This window comes from Argopecten irradians, chromosome 7 (assembly GCF_041381155.1).
Source record: "Argopecten irradians isolate NY chromosome 7, Ai_NY, whole genome shotgun sequence".
NCBI lineage: Eukaryota > Metazoa > Mollusca > Bivalvia > Pectinida > Pectinidae > Argopecten > Argopecten irradians.
In genome coordinates, this window is record NC_091140.1 from 37,766,357 (window position 1) to 37,784,716 (window position 18,360).

The 18,360-nt window shown below is 38.6% G+C and overlaps 1 pseudogene; it reads right to left on the reverse strand.

Annotated features, from left to right (window-relative positions):
- Positions 1–7,644: 7,644 nt before the first annotated feature.
- On the reverse strand, positions 7,645–10,122 carry LOC138328337 (deoxycytidylate deaminase-like; annotated as a pseudogene).
- Between the last annotated feature and the right edge of the window lie 8,238 nt (positions 10,123–18,360).

The following is an 18,360-nucleotide window of genomic DNA, read 5'->3' on the forward strand; positions in this document are numbered from 1 at the left end:
TATTTGTTTGTTTGTTTGTTTGATTAATTAACGTCCTATTAACAGCTATGGTCATGTAAGGGCGGCCTCCCATGTATGCAGTGTGTTGCGTGTATGTTGTGCGAGGTGCGTGTTTTGGGAGGCTGCGGTATATTCATGTTGTGTCTTCTTGTATAGTGGAACTGTTGCCCTTTTATAGTGCTATATCACTGAAGCATGCTGCCGAAGACACCAAGCAACACACCTCACCCGGTCACATTATACTGATAATGTGCGAACCAGTCGTCAAACTCCCTGTATGCTGAGCGCTAAGCAGGAGCAGAAACTACCACTTTTATAGACTTTGGTGTGTCTCGGCCAGGGGATAGAACCCAGAGCCTTCCTCACAGGGGCGAACATATCTAAGCATATATGATTACACATGTATTTAGATATAAGTCTCATATAGCATGAAACTGAGTGCACCAGAGAACTGTATCCACTCTTGGCAGCCTGATGACTTTTTTGGTAATATTTTGTTTTCAAATGAAGCTCATTTTTCTTTGTCAAATGTGGTAAATAACCAAATTGTCGATCTTTGGAATCTGAAAAACCAATATTTTACCATGAAACTATCCATGATGAGATTACGGTTCGTGCACCCTATTCATGAACTATTGGCCCATTTTTCTTTGAGGATGCTGACGGCAATAATGCCTCTGTTGATTCAGAACACTATATCAAGCTACTGATCATCAACATTTCTGCCTTTTTTAAACGAAAAGTGACAGCTATCAACTCAGCAGGATGGTTCCAACATGATGGTGCACCACTACATACAGTTCCAGTTTGTAATGCCACCTTGGTTTCCAGACTTTAGCCCTTTGGACTTCTTGTTCCATGTCGAGAGACATAATCGTAATTCCAGCTATCTCAAAGATATCGGCATTTTTAACAAAACATAATTGTTTCCCATCTTATACTCCTATCAACTCTACATTATATCGTTTCATCAACATTGTGCATGCGTTTTCTCATATGTGTAACCACAATTATTTTATTCCCAAAAAATAAACAAGGGATCCCGGAGTGATATTGGCGCCCACCAAAGATTGATCTATGACAGACAATTGAAAGAGGAATCTGATCTTTTCTCTGCCGTCAACAATCAAAACCCAAGTTGGTGGCTGGGCATTCATCTTGTAAACCGATCGGTTCCAAAATGCAATATGCACAACATAGGCCCTAGGGAAACCTACATATGAAGTTTTAGAGAGATCCCTTCAGTACTTTCTGAAAATTAGCGAAAATCAAAGATGGCTGGTCGGGCATCTTGTAGCCTGATCGGTCCCAAAATATAATGATGACATTTTATAAAGATCCCTTTAGTGCTTTCTGGGAAATTGCGGTAGCAAGCATTAACTATCAAAATCCAAGATTTGCGGCCATCTTTTTGACCGATCGGTACTAAAAAGCAATATGCGCAACCAGGGCCCTAGAAGATCCTACATATTAATATGAATTTTTAAAACGATATTTTCTTTACTTTCTGAGAAATAGCGGTAATAAAATTCCAAAAATCCAAGATGGCTTGAGGCCATATTGTTTTTCTGATAGCGGTAAAAATCATTTTTTACGGACACACCACGGACGAAAGGCGATTAGAAAAGCCTACTATCTGATGATGGTGAGCTAAAGATTGTGTTTTAATTGTTACTTGCCTATGTCTTATCCTGATCTTTTAGATGCAATCATTATTTATCTTTCATTTAAAACGAATGCATGACTTGTAGTTTGGCCCTAATTGACCTTGACTGTCGATGGGCCGTAAAACTCAAACAAATTTTGGACTTTTTTTAGCTCACCTGGCCCGAAGGGCCGGTGAGCTTATGTAATGGCGCGCGTCCGTCGTCCGTCCGTCCGTCCGTCCGTCCGTCCGTCAACATTTCCTTTAAATCGCTACTAGTCATAGAGTTCTGCATGGATTGTAACCAAATTTGGCCACAAACATCCTTGGGGGAGGGGGAACAGAACTTGTATAAATTTTGGCACTGACCCCCCGGGGGCAGGAGGGGCGGGGCCCAATAGGGGAAATAGAGGTAAATCCTATAAATCGCTACTTGTCCTAGAGTTCTGCATGGATTGTAACCAAATTTGGCCACAAACATCCTTGGGGGAGGGGGAACAGAACTTGTATAAATTTTGGCACTGACCCCCCGGGGGCAGGAGGGGCGGGGCCCAATAGGGGAAATAGAGGTAAATCCTATAAATCGCTACTTGTCCTAGAGTTCTGCATGGATTGTAACCAAATTTGGCCACAAACATCCATGGGGGAGGGGGAACAGAACTTGTATAAATTTTGGCTCTGATCCCCCAGGGGCAGGAGGGGTGGGCCCAATAGGGGAAATAGAGGTAAATCCTTTAAATCGCTACTAGTCATAGAGTTCTGAATGGAATGTAACCAAATTTGGCCACAAACATCCATGGGGGAAGGGGAACAGAACTTGTATAAATTTTGGCTCTGACCTCCGGGGGGGCAGGAGGGGCGGGGCCCAATAGGGGAAATAGAGGTAAATCCTATAAATCGCTACTTGTCCTAGAGTTCTGAATGGAATGTAACCAAATTTGCCCACAAACATCCATGGGGGAAGGGGAACAGAACTTGTATAAATTTTGGCTCTGGTCCCCCAGGGCAGGAGGGGCGGGGCCCAATAGGGGAAATAGAGGTAAATCCTTTAAATCACTACTAGTCATAGAGTTCTGAATGGAATGTAACAAAATTTGGCCACGAACATCCCTTGGGGAAGGGGAACAGAACTTGTATAAATTTTGGCTATGGTCCCCCGGGGCAGGAGGGGCGGGGCCCAATAGGGGAAATAGAGGTAAATCCTTTAAATCGCTACTAGTCATAGAGTTCTATATGAAATGTAACCAAATTTGGCCACAAACATCCTTGGGGGAAGGGGAACAGAACTTGTATAAATTTTGGCTCTGGTCCCCCGGGGGCTGGAGGGGTGGGGCCCAATAGGGGAAATAGAGGTAAATCCTTTTAATCGCTACTAGTCATAGAGTTCTATATGAAATGTAACCAAATTTGGCCACAAACATCCTTGGGGGAAGGGGAACAGAACTTGTATAAATTTTGGCTCTGGTCCCCGGGGGCTGGAGGGGTGGGGCCCAATAGGGGAAATAGGGTAAATCCTTTTAATCGCTACTAGTCATAGAGTTTTGCATGGAATGTAACCAAATTTGGCCAGTATCCTTGGGAGAATAAGAACTGAGTTTGTATAAATTTTGGCTCTGGTCCTAGGGGGCAGGAGGGGCGGGGCCCAATAGGGGAAATAGAGGTAAATCCTTTAAATCGCTACTAGTCATAGAGTTCTGCATGGATTGTAACCAAATTTGGCCACAAACATCCTTGGGGGAGGGGGAACAGAAATTGTAAAAATTTTGGCTCTCTGGTCCCCCGGGGCAGGAGGGGCGGGGCCCAATAGGGGAAATAGAGGTAAATCCTTTAAATCGCTACTAGTCATAGAGTTCTACATGAAATGTAACCAAATTTGGCCACAAACATCCTTGGGGGAAGGGGAACAGAACTTGTATAAATTTTGGCTCTGGTCCCCCGGGGGCAGGACGGTTGGGGCCCAAGAGGGGAAATAGAGGTAAATCCTATAAATCGCTACTTGTCCTAGAGTTTTGCTTGGATTGTGACCAAATTTTGCCATAAACATCCTTGGGGGAAGGGGAACAGAACTTGTATAAATTTTGGCTCTGACCCCCTGGGGGCAGGAGGGGTGGGACCCAATAGGGGATTTATAGGTTAATATAAAAATTCCTTCAGAAAAGAAACAATGAACCTGTATTCAGAACATTACTTGGCATTTCAAACCAGGTGAGCGATACAGGCCCTCTGGGCCTCTTGTTCTGTTGGGCTTCCTGAAGGGCTTCCTGAAGGATAAGGGAAGCAAATACTAATGTACTAAGAATAGCAACCAAGAGAAATCAACAACATCCCGGAGACATGTGCGCTGCAGTTGTTGCAAATTTCGGGACAAGGGCTGCGACTGTAATTAAGCAGAAAGGACGCCATCTATAGCACATTTTGTGAACTTGTTCAACTCCATCAAAACCGTTGCTATGGCAAAAAAACCATTAACATACAGTATGTATCTAAAATTATACTAGTAAATATGTAATTTCTCGAAAACACATCAGAGTTGAAGTTCGACAGGTACATTATTTTCGAAATGTCCCTTCCATCAATAAAGAAACATTATGAATATAAAACTTTAGTAGCATGTTTACACTTCAAAATGTCCGTGGCTGTAATTCTTTGTAGATTTGAGTATAAGGACAGACAGGTGGTCGTATTGGTCACTTTGTTATATCCCATACAGACAGGGAAAGCTTTTAATATAGCAAAATTCAAATCAATCATTAATGGAAAAATGCATGATATGCATCTGCATGAGTGTTTAATGTTTCTTGGCGACATTTAATATTCTTCAAGACTTTTGATAAACACCTCGTACGGTTAGAATCCATATTTTCTATACTCGTGTAGCATGGCTTAAAATTAAAACTATCCAAGTGTGAGCTATTTAAATCTTAAAATTGATGTCTGTGACATATCTCGGTCATGTAGTCTCAGAGCAAGGTATAGCGACAGAGAACATTAAGGATTTGCTTCAGTTCCTTGGTTTTAGCGGATATTATAGGCGTTTTACAATGACGATGCCAAGACAGTTCAGGCTGTTAATAGTATGTTGCAATACCATGATTTGGAGAAGAAGAAAAAAACAAAATGGCTAAGGGTCGTAATTCCAAATGAAAGCATATGTCTTAACTCCAGCTTTGTTTGTTTGATTAATTAACGTCCTATTAAAAGCCAGGGTCATGTAAGAACGGCCTCCCATGTACGCGGTGTATAGCGTGTATGAAGTGCGTGGTGCATGTTTGCAGAGACTGCAGTGTAGTCTTGTTATGTTCTTGTCTTGTGGAACTATTGTCCCTTTTATAGTGCTATGAATTAGCCGTCGAAGACATCAAGCAAACCAGTTGTCCCACTCCCTGAATCACTGTATGGTAACGGGATCCAGCCCCGGTTGTTTGGTATCTACTCCCGGAAAAATCGTACCTAAACAAATGAGAGGGGTACGTGCTAAATCGCTTTAAAAACTCGATAGTATTTCATTTGTTTTTTGAAACCTTTCAAAAATTAGAACAGTGAAAATTTTAATATATCCAACAATTATATGTGAAAATGTGAAAATAAGAATAAAGCCTCCTTATTTGTATTCAAACATGTAACCTGGATGGTATTTCCGTGCAAAACTGAGAAAAATGCGAGAAAAGATATGAACATATCTCAAGATATCGGATGCATTTCTTTAAGATAAGATGTTGAATGAAGAATTAGGATAGAACAAAAAACTATCTATCATTTCAAATTTATCATAAATACATCCTGTGTGCCATCGATGATGTTTAGTGAGCATGTTATGACTATAGTTATGACTATAGTGTACTTGTTTGGTACGTACAAAATTCCGGTTTGGTATTCATTAGTATATTCCGGTTTGGTATTCATTAGTATACGGTTTGGCATAACAATCTGGTTAAAAATTTGAATCACAAATAAAAACATACGGGTTACATGTTTGAATACAACCTGAGAAACTTTATTCTCATTTTCACATACAATGGTTGGACATATTAAAATGTTAAGCTTTCACTGTTCTAATTTTTGAAAGGTTTCAATAAACAAATGAAATATTATCGAGTTTTTAAAGCGATTAACCACGTACCCCTCTCATTTGTTTTTTTTTTATTTCCGGAAGTAGATACCAAACAACCGGGGCCAGATCCCGTTACCATACAGTGTGAATGATGGGTGCTAAGCAGGAACAGAAACAACCACTTTTATAGACTTTGGTGGCCAGGGGACAGAACCAAGAACCTACTTCACAGCGGCGAGCACTCAACAGAATGCCAGAAATGGGGCGGTGTCAAGGGAGACCCGTACGTTAGGAAGATTAGAAGCGAAAAGATCATATCCTAAATAGTCGCCTTTTACGATCATGCAATAGGGGCAGCAAGTTCAATTTTAACGCCCTACCTGCAAGACAATAATAATCCACACGTGAATAAACTGTCCTAGTTTTGAACTGAAGGAAAATATTAATCATATAATCATCCATTCTTGGTCATTTCTTAGTTAAAAATATCAAGGAAAAACTTATTAAAATAATGTGTATATAGTTATGGTACACAACATGGGAGGCCGTCCTTACATGACCTTGGCTGTTAATAGGACGTTAATTAATCAAACAAACAGGCAAACAAACATTGTATCGAAAATCAATACAAACACGCGGGCAATTATTTGGCCGCATAATTATAACACGACTTGTCAGCGCTTATAGCAATTTCACTGCTTGTGTCCCACAGGGTGCTTCTTTTACCCTTTGTTTTTCCACAAAGTTTCCACGTTCTTTTATGTACTTTTTAGAAATTATTAGAATATGTTTTATTTTGTTTGTTTGATTGATTAATTAACGTCCTATTAACAGCTAGGGTCATGTAAGGACGACCTCCCCTGTATGCGGTGTGTAGGCAGTGCGTGGTGCGTCTTCTTGTATAGTGAAGCTTTTGCCCTTTTATTTTAGTGCTACATCACTGATGCATGCTGCCGAAGAGACCAAGAAACACACCCCACCCGGTCACATCATACTGACAACGGGCGACCCAGTCGTCTCACTCTATTAATGCTGAACGTTAAGTAGCAGCAGAAAAATCCACCACTTTTATAGGCTTTGGTGTGTCTCGGCCAGGGGACAGAACCCAGAGCCTACCCCACAGGGTCGAGTGCTAACGTGAAGGCCAAAACGAGGTGGTGTCAAGGGGTCGCTATTTTGCATAATTTTAAGAATGGACTATTCCTTGAGATAAATTGTCATGATTAAATCAGGATGATATACGTTCGAAACGAACCGCGACCACCACCCCGCTCCCCCTCCCCCTTTCTTAACCCTAAAATTGCAAGCGATCACCCCTCTTAAGGGGGAGCATCAAATACCCAGCACAGGATCTGTGTTAAAAATACAAAGATGAAAGCAGCATAATTACAATGAGTGTATTAACATTTCTGCACACCATTATAAACACGAATTCAAGTCGTTTCGGTACCGAGTAGTTTCGGTACTAAGTAGTTTCGGTACTTGCGGAAGTCGTTTCGGTACCTGCAGAAGTCGTTTTGGTACGTGTGAAAACAGATTCGTTACTTGTATATAAAACATTAAAAATGATTATTTACTAATAGTTACCTAAATAAAGAGTGTAGTAGGGACCGCAGAATCAAACCAAAAATAGATTCCTGGAAATCCCCTTTTGGGCACAATATTTCATAGAGAGATGAATGTTTCGCTCAAATATATCCACGCTTACAGTACACTAAAACTAGTATAACTCAAATATGGTGTTTAATTTGAAGTAAAAAATGTATTTTGTTGCTCCTAATCTAATTTTGACCTTATTTTGAAGAATGTTCAACAGAAGATCTCTAAATTTTACCAATGAAATCAACTCCATTATGTTACGCTACATTTACAATGTTGAATGGTATACATTTTACAGCTTTTGGTAGTTTTTCCTATGATTGTCTTTTACTCTGTGTGTTCCTTACTTCGAATGGTATACATTTTATAACTCTGGTAGTTTTCCTATGATTGTCTTTTCACTCTGTGTGTTCCATTACTTTGCATCTCCATTAGAAGCCACTTGTCCGTCATCAACGACCTTAGTTTCATCAGTTGAAGTGTTTGAGCCATTGGTAACCGGCTTCTATTGATGAAAAGTCTATGACAAATTTTCCCTGTTTAGGTCTGTATTGTCTGAAAAATTAAACAGAAATGATTTTTTTCCTCACTTTGATCAGAAAACTTGGTAATTTGTTTTATGAAAATTTTGAATATGATTTCAGATTGCAATATATGTGTATCTATAGGATCTTAAATAATTGTTCATTTCATAGGAGATTTTATGAAATAAGTCTCAGAGTAGTTTTTATTTTTGAGAGTATTTGCAAGCCAAAAATCAAACCGTTCAGATGACTTTTAAGACACTCTTTATCACATAACTACAACAACCTACAATTTGAGGAATCTTGCGTCAACATGTTTTTGCAATAATCCAGTGAACACTATCATTTTGTTCCATCGTTCTAGAAATCCAGACATCACATCATTTTTCCTGACGTCATTTTATTGTTTGTCATGACGTCAATGAATTTCCAGCCAATGAAAATCCCTCCTTACATATTACACTAGTGACATGAAAAACTATTACACACGGTGATATATCAATAGATATTGGGAGGATTTGCCTGATTTTCGGTGACTTTCTTTGAAATTCTTAGAAATGTCTGTTTGTTTAGTTATTTTTGTAGTCTAAAAGTACAGTTAAGATTTTTTTACCTGTGTTTTTTATTCCAGCCATGGTCAAGCATCCTTCTAGAAGCCTTAAACTCTACTTTGTGATGATATTTGTCTGAGTAATACACCACTTCCTTGATCCGGGGACTGAATGAGAACTTTGGCACACTCATTACAGGGGAAGAGCGCCACATACACCTATACAGTCTTTCACATCTGTAGAGTTCTTATTTAACACAGCATTCAACTCTGCATGGCATACTAGATAAATAAATAATATCTCATAAATGTCTTCCACATTATTTTTTAAAAATCTATCAGCAGTTTTATAAAAACTTTTGATACATTTATATATTTTATAAAATACGCTCATATGTAGATCAGTCTGCTTCTGAAGGAATATGCATCAGGTTGCTTTTATTCATAATAATCTTATATTAAACTTAAAATAACAGATGTTTTCTTTCAAGAAGGTAGGAAATTACCATAAAGCTGTTTTGTATCAAGTATGTTGTCTGCACTTCGGTTCCAAGGCATCAGATCATCACTACACCCTTGTGGCATTCCATTATAACCGATACCACGATCTTATTCTCAGTGTTAACTATACACGCCCCAACCTAAAACAGACACAACTGCTTTACTATTAGCAATACATATTACCGTATTCGACCCAATAAGAACCCCTGTCCGTATAAGCGCACCTCCCTCTTTTTTTTTTAGGCTTCAATGTCACTTACTTTGAATTAAATGCAGACTGAAAATATGAAAACTTTGTTGGTTTTCTTACCTATTTCTTTTGCAACTTGATTTACAGCTTACTTTTTAGAATCATTTTATGAAAGGCAAGTCCAAATTTTTTTCTATTAAGCGCCCCCCTGATTTGCTTCAATTTTTTAGGGCCCTGGGCGCTTATTGGGTTGAATACAGTATTCAATTCTGTCTTGAACATTTTTCTTGAAATCAGTTTTGGCATATGAAATTATGCCTGATTGAACAGTACCATCCTGGAAACTCCAGGGCTTCCGATCACTTACGATCTCTACACCCCTGGACTATCTCATAGTGAAATTGAAGGCAACAGATTAGAACAGGTAATTTAGTCCTTTGATGTCATCAAAAGAGCCGTATAACGGTACACTGTGGTTGACTGTGTGGCTTTGATGTTAGGCGTCGCTCTCTCTTTATTCTTCAAAGGAAATCTTTGCTAGCCTGTGATTGGTCAAATGTTTTCCGCTGAGCTGCCTTCAATTTCACTAATGAGATAGTCCAGGGGTTGTAGAGGATCGTAAGTGATCGGAACCCCCTGGAATATCGATGATGTTTTTTGGCTAGTATTTTAGGATGAAACAGTACTAGTCAGCAGATTAATGGAACCTGTACATGTTCAATGATTTTGAAATAATCAAGGAGGTCAAGAGATGGAAACTAATATCTAAATTACAGACTGGAGTCTGGTAGATACAGTACAGTTGATATATTTTACATATCACCCTTGATAATGTTTCCTATTAAGGAAAAATATATGATATATTCATCTAATAAATATGAAGACATTTCACAAAACTGATATTTTTTTCTTTTCATTATCTACAGATTATTATGATTTCCAAGTACTACTGTACATGTATGTAATTATGCAATATATTTTTCGTACCTGTGTTTTGGGGTCTTTACTCCGCTGTGCACTCAGAAAAGCTATGGCCATGAAATATTCAGGCCATTCCAGGTAACCCTCCCCTCTTGTTACTGGGATCTCTAAAAAAATAATAAGTGCATAACATTTTTTTTGCTGACAACTGATACATCTTTAAGATATGAGATAAGTCACTTTTATTTAAGGGACATTTGTAAAATATTGATTTTATTGATTTTTTGTGACTTAGCAACAAAGAAATTAATTGGCAAAAACAAAAAATTAAAAGATAGTTCACATGTTGGTCTATGGCTAAATCAAATATTTAAAGTGAATAGTTTGGCAAAGGAAGGCTGAAGTTGGTAAAAATGGTGTTGATATATCCAGTATAATTTCTTTTTGAAATAGGAAAATAAAATTTCCAATCAAATCGCGCTGCATGTGAAGAAATAAATTTTATATTACAGGAATCCTTAAACGTCCTCCCAGCTGGCTATGTCCGTATTGACATTCCCACACAGCCTCGCTTTCAAAATTTATTTATTAAATGGTGCTAAATGTACACTAGGCTTTTCCATAATTTCAATGGTCAAAACTGGACAACTTAAGCAGAACTTGACCATATTTATGATATACAAGGGCTTTGGGAAGGCCAACGAACGCATGTAGACTGGTTCCATTGCCTGACTATTCACTTTAATTTTTTTTGTGTAACTATATATGCATGCAATTCTGTGTCACAGGAAAACGCCTACCACATGTAATGACATATTTGGTGCAATTTACATACATGTAACAGTAATGTAAGATACATAAACAGACACTAACAAACTTAATTAGCAGGTCTGTAAGTTGCTCATCATGATTAGCTTATTAGTCATCCTCAACACTACAGGGGTTACTATCACTGTCCCCATATCCACCCTGGAGTTCACTGGAATATGCCAAAACTTAAGGCTCAGTGGGCAACAGCGGATGAGTGGGTAGTTTTGTCCTTTAAATTTGATGTTAGTGATGTACATCGGAATAACAGTGTATGGCCTTGAAGATTGAGATTGCTTTCAGTAAGTCATCTAAGGAAGTCTTTGCAACCAATGAATGATCACGTTCATTTTCTAGCTACTGTTGTAGGGGAAAATACTTTCTTCTGACTAGCTAGTTGACTTCTTTTTACTGAACACTCTAACAATGTTAGAGGTATAGCACGACGAGAGACACTTTTGATCATTAGACCCACGTCGTATATTGGCAATCAGAAGTTTCTCAATATCGACGTACGTGTCTAGGTAATATTATAATTATTGGATTATCTCCTAACAGCCTTCTGTTTTGCTATGAAAATCAAATACAGCTGTATTTCAGCAATGTTAGAAAGCACGAAGCACTTTTGAATCATTAAGTCGTGTCAAATACGTATACGGTGCATCTCATACTCTTAATGGATTAATTCCAGTGGTGATACAGTGATAGAAACCCATGGAGTATCGAGGATAGTCAACACTAAACAACAGTCAACATATAAATAAATATTCGCTTAATTTATGAAAACATCGTATGATCGCTTAATCATGCATTGCAAATGGTCAAAAGGGGTTACATTACTTATTTTTCTCCACTATCCTTATTTCCATTTACGCCAGTAAGCTGTATATTGGCATTATTCGTCGACATCGTTCACGCATCGGCAACTTACAACTTGGCGGGTAAATATCCTAATCACCCCTCCACAACAAGAGAGTTCCGCCAAGGGAAGTAATATGCGTTCAAACTACACGGAGGCCGTTTCCGTTTTCAAGTATAAATCCTGACGGACCTGCAGTTTATGATACAGGCCTGTGAGTGCTTTCTCAAAGCTCGTCTGAAAACAATAGAAAATCACCAGAACCGTCTTTAATTCATGTAGAGTAGACTCTATGATTTTTATCGGTTTTTTTTTATCTAGACATCTAAAACATCTAAAGATGGTTTTAGGGCACTCTGGTGGGTCCATGATTACATAATCTGTAACCAATTCTCAGATCCCTGTGCGTCACCCGTGGGTCTCCGACGATCCAATCAAAATTGCTTGTTACCCTGATCGCCATTTATTGTGGTATACTGGTATTAGTGAGTGGTTTGTGCCACGTCCGTCGTCTGCACTTGTCCGTGTGTTGTAATTCGTTTATTGTCTGTCGTTTGTGCTCTCTGCGAATCGTCCGCTGTCCATCGTCCGTGTCTCTTGATCGTCGTCAGTCTTTGTAAACCCGTTAGCTCTCCGTACATTGTACTATCAGTCTTTCCCGGTTTTCCATGAAGTAGCAGTATGGAGGTCGAAGATCTATACCAAACTACATCGTCCCAGGACTTTGATGCATTTACCTCTGTAGGAAGACTAAACTTCGACACCCCTGATAAGATGCAATACTCACAGGATGCTAAGAGAAAAAGAATAAACTCCCCGAAAGACAACGTAAGTAAAGACGCACTCATCATACATTGCAAAACTGTGAAACTATCCCAATGTAACCATATTAAAATCCAAAAACTTATTACAGGTGTTATAAAATACCCAGTGAAAAGCATCAGGGGCCTGGGAAATGGAGATTTGATGGTAGTATGCACTGATGACATGCAGAAAAAGAAACTATTTAAAGAAAAACAATTTGGTGAGTATAAGATATATGTAAAGGAACCAGTCTCAACAGACAAAGTTGAAGGCGTAATATACGGCGTCTCACCAGACATCTCAGATGCTGATATTTTACAATGCCTCGAAGAGGCAGAGGCTGGTAAAGTCACCCGCATGAAAGGCAGACAGTATGATAGTATTGAAGGCAGTACAACTGTCCAGGAGCGTAGGAAGCGGGGGGGCAGGGGGGGCAACTGCCCCCCCGTTCCCCAGGACGGGGGGGCAAACATGTCTTTTTGCCCCCCCCCCCCCCCCATTTCCGCCGACTGAAATTTTCTAAAAATGCTTATTTGAAAGAAAAAATGGTCCTCCTGCACATTTTTCGTACTTCATTCTACAAAATTTTCCGCTGCGCGGCGCATTTCCTAAAACGTTCAAGCACATGTCAAACCTTAAATAGTAAAAATTCAATACACACGAACTAGACTAAAAATGTCCATCAAGGGATTCTATGTACTATTTAAAAAAGTCTCTCTTAAAAGATCAATTTGTCTATATGTCTTAGCGAGACAATTAATTTTTTTTTATGTTACACAACAATGTGCCGATGGTGTGAAGCCGGTATATTCAGATCGAGTAGGGTTGCATAATGTTATGACGACACAATTATCATTTCTAAATGCAGGTAACTTTAAATCGAAAAATTACCATGTTAAGAACGCTAAATATAATCATTAAAATACATCGTAAAACTCATCTAAGCCATTTTAAATCGTTATTTTTTTACCCGGGGGAGACCCCCGGACCCCCCTAACACCAAATTCTCGCGCCTTTCGGCGCTCTCAAATTCATCAAAATGCATCGTAAAACTCATCTAAGCCATTCTAAATCGTAATTTTTTTTTCCGGCGGAGACCCTCGGACCCCCCAAACACCAAAATCATGCGCTTTCGGGCGCTCGCAAAATCATCAAAATACATTGTAAAACTCATATCAGTCATTCTAAGTTGCAATATTTTTTCCCGAGGGTCACCCTCAGACCCCTAAAACACCAAAATCTCGCGCCTCCGACGCTCACACGCTAATTTGGCCAATTTGCGTATTCGTTAATTTCCTTTTAGCGACCCCACTGTCTATAAATGTGTACAAGGGTTAAATTTAATGATTTTAAATTTAATGATATATGAAAAATGTTAATAAAGCATATATGGTTGGGAGTTGAATTAATCTCCTCCTGGGGGGGGGGGGGGGGGGGTTACAAAATATTGAGAACCTTTGCCCCCCCATTACGTTTCAACTTCCTACGCCACTGCTGTCAAATTAACTTTTAACTGTAAAACCTTGCCCGAGCTGGTATCCATTGGATACCGCTCACACAATGTAAAACAATACATACCACCACCGCTCAGATGCTATAAATGTAATCGGTATGGCCACATAGCGGCCAAGTGTAGAGGCACCCAAAGATGTCAAAAATGTGGGAGAGAACATAAAGTTCAAGACTGTACTAGTGAGACAAAAAAGTGTGTCAACTGTGGTGGACAACATAGTGCTGCATATGGGTGGGTGTCCTGCCAGGAAAAAGGCAGTTGAAATTGTTAAAATTCAAACCACTGAGAAATGCTCTCGTCGTGAGGCAATAGCCGAGGTTAAAAATCCTACGCACAAGCTGCAGCGGAAGCCACAGAAGTTAATCGTGTACCCTATACCGGTGTGGCCGACTTTAACATCCCGCCGCCAAAAACAACCCGTCCGTCCGTCCGTCCGTTATTCTAACACAGGAACCACAGGTAACGGTACCAATCAAAAAACCGATGTCGTTACTGGTCTCCGTAATTACGAAATTTCAATCTGGCGACAGCTGGTCAGATATACATGTGTATATACTTGCTCAGATCGATACACAGTTCGGTATCAATCTGGATGTTCCGTTATAGTACCCGCTCACAGGGACCTGGCACGATTTTTTTAAACTAACAGTATAGGTATATATATATTATAGTATCAATTTCCCGATTCATCAAGCCATAACTTCGTCAATACTTGGCCAATTTTGTTCATCAAGCACTCAATGAAAAGATAAATTATTTTTCTTTAAGGTTAGATATCCGTCAATGCTGTATAGAACCGATTTTATTAAAATAATCACGGTTTTAAAAAAATAGGTCCGTTTTTTCTCGTCCGCCGAGTTCATACCCTTGATACTATAATATATATATATGTATACTATTGGTTAAAAAATTTCGTGCCAGGTCCCTGTGTACCCGCTGCAATAACAACTTAAATGACCCACAACACCACCATTGGTAATAGGCATTCTGCAATGGAATGCCCGGAGCATTAATAAAAATGGCACTGAGTTATTAAATTATATAGAAAGTAGACCTGAAATTAATGTTATATGTCGACAAGAGACTTGGCTTACCAAAGATACCAACTTTTTTACTCCAGGTTTTTACCCTCCAATATTAAAAAAATCGCCCTGAACATCAACAGAGGGGAGGTGTAGCTACATATATACGGGATAACCTCGTGTTTCACGAACTAGATATCACAAGTAATGTAATGGAAGTAGTCGATGCTGTCATAAAATTATTACACGACAAAGCTATAAGTATAGTAAATATTTACAACACCGCTACTTCCAATAAACACGAGGATTATACCCATCTAAATCAATTTATAAGTACCCCATATATCATGTGTGGGGACTTTAATAGCCATCATACCCTATGGGGAGGCAATCACTGTAATGCCAAAGGCAATGCCTTATACACTTATATAGAAAATAATGACCTTACACTACTAAATGATGGCTCGGGCACCTGAGTAAATATATCAACTTTTGAAATGTCAATATTAGACCTTACCTTAGCTACACCAGACATTGCCGGACAGTGTACCTGGAGGGTTCACGAACACAATTTTGACAGTGACCACTTCCCCATCATTATACACTATAAATGTAAACAGCTAAGAAATAATACAGGTAAATAAAGCGGGTTGGAATTTTAACAGGGCTGACTGGGTGGGCTATACAACATCTAGTGAAAGGGAAGTAACTCCGGTATTACTGGACGGCAATGTCGAGTCAAGTCTAAAAAATATCACCCAGGCCATAATAAATATAACTAATATTAATGTTCCTTTAAAGCAGAAAAAGAACTATAAATATTCTGCAGTACCATGGTGGAATGGGGATTGTGAGCGGGCAGTACGTGCCAAGCGAAAGGCTTATAACAAACCCAGGGGAAGTTTTAATTATTTTGACTTGCAGGACTACAGAGAGAAAAGAGAGGCTAGTAAAACAGTAATCAACACAGTAAAAAAAGAACATTGGCAAAACTACTGTAACACCATTAACAAAGACGCTTCTATGGCAAAAGTCTGGAAAGCTGTCAAGGACATGAAAAACACAAACACATGTAAAGAAATACCTGCACTCATACACAACAATACATACAGTTGGTAGTAGACTAAAGGTTACACATTGTGCACACGGTGTGTGAACTACGAGTGGACACGGAGTGCACGAGGTTTAGACTACAGGTAGACACGGAGTGCACGAGGTTTAGACTACAGGTAGACACGGAGTGCACAAGATTTAGACTACAGGTAGACACGGAGTGCACAAGATTTAGACTACAGGTAGACACGGAGTGCACTACGTGTGAACACGGTGTCCACTACAGGTGGACATCGTGTCCAGGTAAAATGTCCACTACATCCAGACCACAGACAGACTAGATGATGTGCCACAGAAATATGAGAAAATATGTATTGATTCTGCAGTCTATATGGACTTTTGAGACAGATAGAAATAGTTATTGCGATCAGAAACATAAATATTCATTGCAACATAAAAATTGCCGTTAATTACTGGAAATCATTTGTACTGCAATGTTTATTTGAATAGATACATATAAAGTAAAATGTATCAATATATATTATCAAACAATTTAATTTATAAATAAGGACGTTAATTATAGAATTTATAAAAGCAAATTATACTGCGTTGAAAATTAACTGCGTACGGTAAACCACATACCGGTTATGTCTCATCAATGGATAGTTTCCCAGTAAAAACTGTTTTTTTTTTTAGCTAGTGATAAGTAGTTTAAAGATGAATGTTTTTTTTCGTACGCATAAAGTGATGAACCTTGCGTGGAATAGTAAGATTTTTAGTATAAGCAAATCGTCGCCAAAGAGATATTTTGATCGGCAAATTATTTTGATTAAAAAGAATATATTGATGGGCATAATAAAAGCAAGGACATATAAACATAAACAAATTAAATTCTTCATAAAATGTTTAACTATGTATGTTTGGAATATAGTTTTCTAAACGGCAAGGTGCGCGAAATAGTTTGTATAATACGTATATATTTGCTACATGGAACCTGGCGCGTTGCAAAGCATTGGAAAAAATGAGAAATCGTTCATAGACGTTAAAAATCGGCATTAGAAATTACACTTTATTACACTCAATCGATTGAGAAACCTGTAAGCACTGGCTTAAGAAAGCAAAAATTTATTATCGGGCATGTGGCCGCTCGTTAGCCATCAACACTGTTTATGTTCAAAGGACCGATCGCTAAAATGTAGGTCACATGTCTGATAACAAACAGACAGAATCAAAATAAATCCAACTTCTTACCCATTTAAACTGTAGATTCATAGTTGTTGATTAGATTCTGAATTTGTCATAATTATTTTAATTCTAGAAACCTTGATAATTTGACAATATCCTATTCTGACCTTCTTTTACAAACCGCGTGAGTTATATGATAACAATATATATATTAATGTATGATCCATACATGTAGTATATTGTTCACTTAAATTTGCCTGCTCGAAAGGTAGACCCCTAGGCTAGGACTGCAGTTGCCATGGTCACTTGGACTTCATACTGTTCCATCAACCACACGGGTATGATAATCTAAATTACCTAACATTGGCCAGAGTGGGACCAGGGGCCTGGGGCCTTCTTTGGGCACCCTTCAATATGTTCAGTCAAGTGTATCACAGACTAACAACACCTGTATACATGTAGTACCTTATCCCAACCCCAGGAGGTCCATTTATAGCATGCATGTACTTAGGTGGCAGCCTCTCTACATACATACATTGTACTCATCACACAAATACGTACAGTTATACAACAATGCTAGTCAATAGGGATATGTGTTTTAACTGGTAGTGCATTTTAATTTATTTGTTAATGAAGCTTTATATATTAAAATTAAAAATAATCTAAATACCAAGTGTATAGTTAACTAAAACATTTATTTCAAGATTATTGGAATATCATATTTCATCCAATATCTTTTCATTAATTTAATTTTTTTACACTGGCTTTTTACATATATCAGAAACCTGATTATCATGACTATGTATATAAAATACCATATTACAATGTTGAATAAGTACCTAATCTACATTAATTTTGATTATAATATATACATGTATTATTGGTAAATTCAAGGTTGTGACAGACATGCATGATTTACGCATTGTACAGCTACCGTCAGCTCCACTTCACCCCCCCCCCCCCCCCCCCCCCCCCCCCCCAGGAACCGGTGTACATGTTTACCCAGGCTCTACAACAAGCATGTACATGTATCTAAGAAGAATGGTACTTATGTGTTTCAAACTCATGAAAATATGTGATTTTTAAACGGTAAAGTATATTTGTTTGTCTTAACAAACTTCCATAGAAACAATTCT